An 11,678-nucleotide genomic window follows, 5' to 3' on the forward strand; every position below is an offset into this window, starting at 1 on the left:
GGGAAGCACGGGAGAAATCTTGTATGCGATTGTGGGAAGAGGAGATAAAAGGAGAGTAGAGCAGGAGATCTTGTGAGGATCGGAGGTTGCGTGCAGGTATGTACCGGGAGACTAGGGCACAGATGTATGGAGGAGACAGGTTGTGGATGGCTTTGTATGCCGTGGTTAGGGTTTTGAACTGGAGTATCTGGGCAATGGGGAGCCAGTGAAGGATTCACACGTTGAGTATTGGGTCAGTATTTTACATCAGTATTTGTAAGTCAAAATCAGGAGTGGAATAATCAGAGGAAAAGTATAATAGAAACACGTCACCATTTCTGCATTTTCCACCCACTCCTGGTTTTTGTTTCCAAATATTGATGGGAAATACTGAATGTGAAGGTGTCCTGACTCATAGTTTTTAATTTATTTAGGGGGAATAACAGAGTACTAGCATAATTTAAAGTTCTAAAAAAAAAACGTTAGATGAAAGGAGGGACAATTTTAAAAAATTATGAAAAAATTGTGAAAAATTATAATCAACTTCCAGCTGAAAAGAAGCAAGTCTGTCACTAGATTTCACAATGCAAACTGAACCGATATAGATGAAGAGAGTGTACTTACTTTGAAAAATCCATGTCATAATGGCTGTGTAATCTGTCACCACATTTGACCTATCTAAACTATTAATATGGGCATACAGGTTATAGATGTTATGATCTGCAACATAAACTAGGGAAAGGTGGGGAGAGCTGTCCCTACAGTAAGACTTAGCTGAGTCCCTACATTATAGCGGGCAACCTGTTCCTTGTGAACAGACCCGCCTTCGTCCTCGGCTAGTCTGAACGGAGACCTATAGAGAAAGGGAGGGGTCCATAAAAGAACTAAGGACTGGGACAAAAATGGGACACCTCCTAACAGAAGTTGTTGCAGAGCAAAAGATAAACTGACAAAAGTACTAGAGGTCCCAGAGGACCAAGCAAACTAGAGATAGATAGGCACAAAAGCACCTGGCTAGAGAGACAGTCAAAACAACACTGAAGTCCAGCAAAGCCAGAAGGGCGGAGCTGGAATATATAGGAAGATGGTCACATGACCGCAAAAGAAAGAAACAAAAACAGGAGGGTTCTAACAGTACCCCCTCTTTTTTGAGGATCCTCCGGATCCTCCAGGCCCAGGCCTATCCGGAAATCTCCTGTGGAAAGCTCTGACAAGTCTAGGGGGAGAGACATCATCCGCCTTTATCCAGGAGTTATCCTCGGGACCGAAACCTTTCCAAGCGACGAGATACTGCAATCTCCCTCTATGCTCTCTGGAATTCAGGATACGAGAAATTTCATATTCGCCGTCTTTCACCACCGGAGGAACTGTGACAGTGGCGTCCCTATCCGATACATCAGCCTTTTTCAACAAGGAAACATGAAACACAGGATTAATCTTCCAGGAGGTGGGACCCTCCAACCTAACAGCAGATGGGTTAACCACCTGAAGCACTTTAAATGGCCCCACAAACTTCGGACCCAATTTTTTAGAGGGAATCCTCAACCGCAGATTCTTTGAGGACAACCAAACAATGTCACCCACAGTAAACAAAACCTCTTTACGTTTCCTGTTAAAATACTTCTTGGACTTTTTGTTAGCGTCTTGAAGGTTACAACATACCTCTTGAAGCTCATCTAGAGAATGCCAAGAGTGTGCAAAGCAGTCATCAAAGCAAAAGGTGGCTACTTTGAAGAACCTAGAATATAAGACATATTTTCAGTTGTTTCACACTTTTTTGTTAAGTATATAATTCCACATGTGTTAATTCATAGTTTTGATGCCTTGAGTGTGAATGTACAATTTTCATAGTCATGAAAATACAGAAAAATCTTTAAATGAGAAGGTGTGTCCAAACTTTTAGTCTGTACTGTACATTAGTCCAAACTCTCTCCAAATCACCGGAAAAATTCTCCTCCTCCGGCACCGCCGACCCCAATTTGGAGAACGAACCAAAAGACGGATGTCTCCCAGTACAACAAAAAAAAGGAGAACACGCAGCAGAGGAGGATGTATGGTTGGTAAGAGCAAATTCTGCGAGTGGCAGAAACTCAGACCACACCTCTTGATTGTCTGCCACAAAACAACGCAAAAACTGTTCAACATCCTGGTTCTTTCTTTCAGTCTGTCCATTAGACTCAGGATGATAACCAGACGAAAATGACAAATGGATTCCCAACCTGTCACAAAAAGCACGCCAAAAGCGAGCCACAAACTGAGGTCCCCTATCAGAAACAATGTCGGTGGGAACGCCATGGAGCCTGACAATTTCCTTAACAAACGCCTTAGCGAATGTCTTAACGCAGGGTAGCTTAATGAATGCAACCAAATGACACATCTTGCTAAAACGGTCCACGACCACCCAGATGACAGTGAAACCCTCGGACACAGTAAGGTCAGTAATAAAATCCATTGCCAGATGCGTCCAAGGCGCACTAGGAACCTCCAGAGGGCAAAGCAACCCCACAGCAGGGGTATGCGAAGCCTTTGACCTAGCACACACCGTACATTGACGCACCCACTTGATGACTTCCTTCTGCCACCCAGGCCACCAAAAACTGCGACTGATAAGTCTCTTAGTCTCAGAAATTCCTGGATGACCTGCCAACCGAGACACATGATACTCCACAAACAAATCTCTCCTAAAGGTTCTAGGCACAAACAACCTCCCATGATGAGTGTTAGATGGGGCATCCTCTTGGGCTTTCAGAATCCCATCTTCCAAAATGGAGTCCAATGCTGCTACCACAACTCCTTCCTGTAAAATGCTCTCCTCCTCCTCGGTACCAACCATGGGAGAAAAGCTGCGAGATAAAGCATCGGCTTTAACATTCTTAGTACCAGGCATATAGGTAACAGAAAAATTAAACCGAGAAAAAAAAAGTGCCCACCTAGCTTGACGGGCATTCAAGTGCTTGGCAGCATCCAGATAGATCAAATTCTTATGATCTGTGAAAACCTGAATAGGAAATTTAGCACCTTCCAAGAAATGACACCAATGTTCAAATGCGAGTTTAATAGCCAGCAATTCCCGATTACCAACATCGTAATTAAGTTCGGTTTCTGAAAAAATTTTTGAAAAAAAAGCACAGGGATGTACTCCATCCTTGTTCTCCTGAGACAAAACTGCACCGACCCCCACCGAAGAAGCATCAACCTCGACCAAAAAAGGCTTGGTCTCATCAGGCAGCATAAGGATAGGGGCAGAACTGAACCTCTCCTTGAGATACACAAAAGCTTCAATGGCCTCAGTAGTCCACTGGACCGTATTCGCACCTTTCCTGGTGAGATCGGTCAGCGGCTTAACAATTATAGAAAAATTCGTAATGAATTTCCTGTAATAATTGGCGAAACTCAAAAATCTCTGTATCGATTTCAAACCAATAGGCCTAGGCCATTCCTGAACCGCCTGAACCTTCACCGGGTCCATCTCAAAGCCCTCGCTGGAGATAATGTAGCCCAAAAAACTAATTCTCTGCACAGCGAACTCACATTTCTCCAGCTTAGCAAAAAGTGTATTATCACTCAATAACTGCAACACCTCACGTACGCTCTGCCAATGGGACTCCAGATCTGGTAAATAAATCAGAATGTCATCCAAACACACAACCACATTCTTACCAATCAAAGGTCTCAGGATGTCATTAATAAGGTTCTGAAAAAACGCGGGTGCATTGGTAAGACCAAAAGCCATAACCAGATTCTCAAAATGACCTACCGGAGTGTTAAAAGCAGTTTTCCATTCATCACCATCCTTCATTCGTAACAAATTGTATGCCCCCCGGAGATCAATTTTAGAGAACCACTTGGCCCCCACTAACTGGTTAAACAAGTCAGGAATTAACGGCAATGGGTAGGAATTGCGTACGGTAATCTTATTAATTTCACGAAAGTCCAGACATGGACGTAAACCGCCATCCTTTTTTTTAACAAAGAAAAATCCAACGGCCACAGGCGACTTAGAAGGTCTAATGTGACCAGCAGCCAAGCTCGTCTGTATGTATTCCTCCAAGGCCTTTCTTTCAGGGATAGTCAGATTAAATAAGCGACTCTTGGGAAGAGTAGCTCCAGGAACAAACTCAATGGTGCAATCATAATCCCTATGAGGAGGTAAAACTTGCGACTCCTCCTCTGCAAAAAACTTCCAAAAATCCTGAATAGGTACAGGTAATTCCCCTTTTTCCACAATCGCAATGCGACCATTACAACATTTATCATAGCACTTAGGACTCCAAGACTTAATCTCATTAGTAGAGCAGTCCAGTAAAGGATTGTGCTGTTTTAACCAAGGCAAACCTAAAACGACTGGAGAGGGTAAATTATTTAATACCACCAAATCCAAATTTTCTTGGTGAATGCCATTGATAGTGAGGGGAAATGCAGCAACCTTGTGAGTAATACATTTCAAAGGAGTGTTATCAATTGCAATCACAGAAATAGGTGATGACAAAGGTTTGGATTCCAATTTAAGTTTTTCCAAAAACCCCTTATCAATCACATTAAGTGTTGAACCACAATCCACAAATACCTGAAATTCAATCAAATCTTCCTGCAATGAGGTACTCCCTGAAAGAAATACTCCCTTAGAGCTCAAACAAGCAATACGGGCGTAACTGACCTTTTTTTTTTCTTTACTTAAACGAAGCTTACAGTTCTTAATCAAATGGTCAGTTTTACCACAATAAAAACTCAATCCCTTGGAAAACCCGCGGTCTCTTTCCTGAGAGCGGAGTGACATCGCCCCAACCTCCATCGGTTCTCCGCCGTCCGAGCAGACCCTCTGGGGACTAGGAGCTGCCATTGCAGGAATTTTTTCATCATTAACCCTGGCACGCAGTCTCCTGTCCACACCTATAGCTAATTGCATGGCTTCCTGCAAGGTCTCAGGTGCAGGAAATCAGCAGATCCTTAACCCTTTCACTTAGACCAGCAAGAAAAAACATTTTAACGCCAAATCATTCCATTTCACTTCTGAGGACCACCTTCTGAAGTGTGTACAATAATTTTCAACATCACCTGACCCCTGATTTAAACGCCTCAGTTCTGTCTCAGCAGATGAGACTCGATCAGGATCATCATACAATAGCCCCATAGCAGAAAAAAAATCCTCCACTGACCTAAAACACGGATCATTAGGTTGGAGAGAAAAGGCCCACCCCTGTGGTTCCTTGCGCAAAAGTGACATGATAAACCCAATGCCCTGTGATTCATTACCAGAGGACCTTGGTCTCAAACGAAAATATAATAAACAAGCATTTTTAAAGGAAAAAAAATCTTGTTGTTTACCATAAAAAATATCAGGGAGTCCTACCTTGGGTTCGACAAAATGCGCTCCAGAATAGCTACTCACGTGTTGCCGGAGCTCGGACACCTCCAGAGACAATCCCTGCAGGCGTTGAGCCAAATCTTGAACAGAAACCATACTGATCCCCGGATTTCTTTCCTTAAGGTTTTTGTTTAGGCTGGACTTACTGTTATGATCTGCAGCATAAACTAGGGAAAGATGGGGAGAGCTGTCCCTACAGTAAGACTAAGCTGAGTCCCTACGTTGTAGCGGGCAACCTGTTCCTTGTGAACAGACTCGCCTTCGTCCTCGGCTAGTCTGAACGAAGACCTATAGAGAAAGGGAGGGGTCCCTAAAAGAACTAAGGACTGGGACAAAAATGGGACACCTCCTAACAGAAGTTGTTGCAGAGCAAAAGATAAACTGACAAAAGTACTAGAGGTCCCAGAGGACCAAGCAAACTATAGATAGATAGGCACAAAAGCACCTGGCTAGAAAGACAGTCTAAACAACACTGAAGTCCAGCAAAGCCAGAAGGGCGGAGCTGGAATATATAGGCAGCTGGTCACGTGACCGCAAAACAAAAGAAAGAAACAAAAACAAACAGGAGGGTTCTAACAATAGACTGATGAGGAGAGTGATCCGTGTATGCCTTATATCAGATGCCTTGTTGAGAAATCATCTTTTATCATTTTATATAAATGTCCTCTTCCAGTCTCTGGAGAGGATGTTTCCCAGGAGATAACTCTGCCTCCAGACATTTGATATGAGACTTAAAGGTAGAACTTTTTTTCACCTGTCTATAACCTGTATGCCCATATTAATAGATTAGATAGGTCAAATGTGGTGATAGATTCCCTTTAATGTTAAAATGAGCATTTTTTGAGTCCAGCTGTAAAGTGTGAGCACTCATGAGTCAATGTATTCAGCTTCCCCCCACTCAGCCTGACTGAGAGCTGCAGCTTGTATTGAGCAGTGTGAGAGCTCAGCAGGGAGGAGGAACACTGAGGGGCTGTCATTCAGTCTAGGTAGGTGGAGATTCAGATGCAGAAGGGAGAAGAGATACTGACAAGCTGTCAATCAGGCTGGTTAGTTGGAGATTGAGTTTAAGCTATTTAGATGGATTATACTGCCATTCTGACATACATTTTACACGTGCCTTATTTATGATTTGCATTATAGAGTTACCTAATGTAACTATAATTTGATATGAAACTTTATAAAACCTTGTTTCAATATATCCAACTTTATTTCCCTCTGACTTCCCACTGCCATGCCAGTGGCAGAAATTCCACATCAAATGGGGAATACCATAGTTTACTATGGGATTGTTCACAATCAGCCGATGTCAGGTCAGAAAACTCTACAATGTTGGGTTTTTTGATCCTGCTCATCAGCTTTGAGATAGAAACTGGCGCTAAAGCCTGATTACATCTAATGCCACTTTGACATCAGTTGTCATTAGTTGAGGTACCAGAAAACGAATCCCGATGGCACGGATAGATGGAAACCAGGCTAAAATAAATTAGAGGGTTACATTAATTTCCTAGATACAGCGCTTTCCCTAAGGTTTCTTCAGACTTGTATACCTGTCCTTCAGAAGCAAATCACTAAGTAATACACCTATTGATAATCTACATTTACTTATCCATATTTACTGTAGCAGATGTCAATATTTTCCCGGCAGTTAAAGTATATGAGCCGAATTATGAGCCTGTTTGCTTAGAGAACACATTTGTTGGTTTGGGATTTTACACCTTTGTTTACTAAAAGAAACTAAAGTCAATCAAGTCCCTTATTTATTTAGATGCTAGTTCATATATTAATAATTTATATACTGCAAATGTAGTGCCAAATAGAGAAGTTAAAGAAGAAGTGTCCCAAAGGCGTCATCCCAAAAAGCCAACTTGACCAAAAGTCAATCGCTGCGGATGTGGCTTTTCTAAAACTCTTCCAGTGGACTGGTAACGTCGAGAGAAGTTGAATTTTATCATCATTTCCTGTAGAATTGCTACTTTATTGTACCTGTAAATGATTTAGAGGAACCTCCTTTATCATGTCCTTATGCTCAAACGGGGCATGTGGACAGGAGTTCTTGTTATCAGACTGCCTCTTTAAATATCACCTGTGTCAAAATAATTGCTAGACCAAGACATGGGCCCCAAAGTGTATAAGGGGTTGCAGAAATAGTAGCTGCGCCCAAGTCTTGGTGACTATGGGGGTCTAATGGTCAAAAAAGACGACACCAACAGTTGGGGGAAAAAAAGACCGCTTTGGTTCTCTCAACCCACTTCATTCAGAAAATGTTTACTGACAACTTTGTCTCAATCTGTCTTCACTTTTGTAAATATTAAAAAATTCAATAGAAGCACGGGTGTAAATACAGATAATACCATAGTAGGCGGGAGAAGTTGAACCCTAAATTTGCCCAACAGAAAGCAAAAACAAATATTCCCCCCCCCACACCCAAAATAGCAAATATGAAGAATATTTAAAATGAGGAAAATTGCACCTATTATATTGGTCATGACCGGAAACCAAGCACTAGCAAACAATAACAATCCTGTTGGGTTTCTGACATCCAGAGGTATAACTAGAGTACTATGGGTGCAAAATTTGGAAATGGATCCCCACCTGCCTGTTGGTCAGATGTATGGGCCCCTGTAGGGTTCTATATCCTATAAAGACATATGCTCGTCCCCCATTAGGAAAAAAAAGAATACACATGAAATATACAAGTTGCACAGAAAACACTGTAATAAGATCAGTTTCTAAGTAATACTTCTAAATAGAAGTGATATAGTTACGCAATAAAAAATATCACCATATTGTTACTGAACAAGTCCTCTATACCAAAACTAATAATAAACCACATAAAAGAGATATATACCGCACACACTGACTATTTATTATCACTACATAGGGTCAGAGTTTAACCACCATTCTATAACTGAACAAAATCCACTATGACTACAATATAATGTCACTCATCATCCTGTAATAATGTTCCTCATCCTGGTCCCCATCCTGTAATAATGTCCCCCATCCTGGCCTCCATCCTGTAGCAATGTCCTCCATCCTGGCCGCCAACCTGTAATAATGTCCCCCCATCCTGGTCCCCATCCTGTAGCAATGTCTTCCGCCCTTGCCCCCATCCTTTAATAATGTCCCCCATTCTGGCCCCTATCTTGAAGCAATGTCCTCAAACCTGGCCACCATCCTGTAAGAATGTCCACGATCCTGGTCCCCATACTGTAGCAATGTCCTCCGCCCTGGCTCCCATCCTTTAAGAATGTCCCCGATCCTGGTCCCCATAGTGTAGCAATGTCCTCCGCCCTGTCTCCCATCCTTTAATAATGTCCCCGATCCTGGTCCCCATACTGTAGCAATATCCTGCGGCCTGGCTTCCATCCTTTAATAATGTCCCACATCCTGGTCCCCATCCTGTAGCAATGTCTTCAAACCTGGCCCCCATCCTTTATTAATGTCCCCTATTCTGGCCCCAATCTTGCAGCAATGTCCTCAAACCTGGCCCCCATCCTTTAAGAATGTCCCCGATCCTGGTCCCCATAGTGTAGTAATGTCCTCCACCCTGGCTCCCATCCTTTAACAATGTCCCCAATCCTGGTCCCCATGCTGTAGCAATATCCTGCGGCCTGGCTCCCATCCTTTAAGAATGTCCCCGATCCTGGTCCCCATAGTGTAGCAATGTCCTTTGCCCTGGCTCCCATCCTTTAATAATGTCCCCGATCCTGGTCCCCATACTGTAGCAATATCCTGCGGCCTGGCCCCCATCCTTTAAGAATGTCCCCGATCCTGGTCCCCATACTGTAGCAATGTCTTCCGCCCTTGCCCCCATCCTTTAATAATGTCCCCCATTCTGGCCCCTATCCTGAAGCAATGTCCTCAAACCTGGCCACCATCCTGTAAGAATGTCCCCGATCCTGGTCCCCATACTGTAGCAATGTCCTCCGCCCTGGCTCCCATCCTTTTAGAATGTCCACGATCCTGGTTCCCATAGTGTAGCAATGTCCTCCGCCCTGGCTCCCATCCTTTAATAATGTCCCCGATCTTGGTCCCCATCCTGTAGCAATGTCTTCCGCCCTTGCCCCCATCCTTTAATAATGTCCCCCATTCTGGCCCCTATCCTGAAGCAATGTCCTCAAACCTGGCCACCATCCTGTAAGAATGTCCACGATCCTGGTCCCCATACTGTAGCAATGTCCTCCGCCCTGGCTCCCATCCTTTAAGAATGTCCTGGCCACCATCCTGTAAGAATGTCCACGATCCTGGTCCCCATAGTGTAGCAATGTCCTCCGCCCTGTCTCCCATCCTTTAATAATGTCCCACATCCTGGTCCCCATCCTGTAGCAATGTCTTCAAACCTGGCCCCCATCCATTATTAATGTCCCCTATTCTGGCCCCAATCTTGCAGCAATGTCCTCAAACCTGGCCCCCATCCTTTAAGAATGTCCCCGATCCTGGTCCCCATAGTGTAGTAATGTCCTCCACCCTAGCTCCCATCCTTTAACAATGTCCCCAATCCTGGTCCCCATGCTGTAGCAATATCCTGCGGCCTGGCTCCCATCCTTTAAGAATGTCCCCGATCCTGGTCCCCATAGTGTAGCAATGTCCTCCGCCCTGGCTCCCATCCTTTAATAATGTCCCCGATCCTGGTCCCCATACTGTAGCAATATCCTGCGGCCTGGCCCCCATCCTTTAAGAATGTCCCCGATCCTGGTCCCCATAGTGTAGCAATGTCCTCCTCCCTGGCCCCCATCCTTTAATAATGTCCCAGATCCTGGTCCCCATACTGTAGCAATGTCCTCCGCCCCGGCTCCCATCCTTTAATAATGTCCCCGATCCTGGTCCCCATCCTGTAGCAATGTCCTCAAACCTGGCCCCCATCCTTTAATAATGTCCCCCATTCTGACCCCTATCTTGTAGCAATGTCCTCAAACCTGGCTCCCATCCTTTTAGAATGTCCCCGATCCTGGTCCCCATAGTGTAGCAATTTCCTCCGCCCTGGCTCCCATCCTTTAATAATGTCCCCCATTCTGGCCCCTATCTTGTAGCAATGTCCTCAAACCTGGCTCCCATCCTTTTAGAATGTCCACGATCCTGGTCCCCATAGTGTAGCAATGTCCTCTGCCCTGGCTCCCATCCTTTAATAATGTCCCCGATCTTGGTCCCCATCCTGTAGCAATGTCCTCAAACCTGGCTCCCATCCTTTAATAATGTCCCCGATCCTGGTCCCCATCCTGTAGCAATGTCCTCAAACCTGGCCCCCATCCTTTAATAATGTCCCCCATTCTGGCCCCTATCTTGTAGCAATGTCCTCAAACCTGGCTCCCATCCTTTTAGAATGTCCCCGATCCTGGTCCCCATAGTGTAGCAATGTCCTCCGCCCTGGCTCCCATCCTTTAATAATGTCCCCGATCTTGGTCCCCATCCTGTAGCAATGTCCTCAAACCTGGCTCCCATCCTTTAATAATGTCCCCGATCCAGGTCCCCATCCTGTAGCAATGTCCTCAAACCTGGCTCCCATCCTTTAATAATGTCCCCAATCCTGGTCCCCATCCTGTAGCAATGTCTTCAAACCTGGCTCCCATGCTTTAATAATGTCCCCGATCCGGGTCCCCATCCTGTAGCAATGTCCTCAAACCTGGCTCCCATCCTTTAATAATGTCCCCGATCCTGGTCCCCATAGTGTAGCAATGTCCTCCGCCCTGGCTCCCATCCTTTAATAATGTCCCCGATCCTGGTCCCCATACTGTAGCAATATCCTGCGGCCTGGCCCCCATCCTTTAAGAATGTCCCCGATCCTGGTCCCCATAGTGTAGCAACATCCTCCTCCCTGGCCCCCATCCTTTAATAATGTCCCCGATCCTGGTCCCCATACTGTAGCAATGTCCTCCGTCCTGGCTCCCATCCTTTAATAATGTCCCTGATCCTGGTCCCCATCCTGTAGCAATGTCCTCAAACCTGGCCCCCATCCTTTAATAATGTCCCCGATCCGGGTCCCCATCCTGTAGCAATGTCCTCAAACCTGGCTCCCATCCTTTAATAATGTCCCACATCCTGGTCCCCATCCTGTAGTAATGTCCTCAAACCTGGCCCCCATCCTTTACTAATGTCCCCTTTTCTGGCCCCTATCTTGTAGCAATGTCCTCAAACCTGGCCCCCATCCTTTAAGAATATCCCCGAACCTGGTCCCCATAGTGTAGCAAAGTCCTCCGCCCTGGCTCCCATCCTTTAATAATGTCCCTGATCCTGGTCCCCATCCTGTAGCAATGTCCACAAACCTGGCACTCTTTCCATAAACTTTTAAAATAAAAACATAAATAAAGGAAAAGAAAAAAAAGATTCCTCTCAC

This window comes from Phyllobates terribilis, unplaced genomic scaffold (genome assembly GCF_046119375.1).
Source record: "Phyllobates terribilis strain yellow unplaced genomic scaffold, ASM4611937v1 Scaffold_2__4_contigs__length_985480577, whole genome shotgun sequence".
Taxonomy (NCBI): domain Eukaryota; kingdom Metazoa; phylum Chordata; class Amphibia; order Anura; family Dendrobatidae; genus Phyllobates; species Phyllobates terribilis.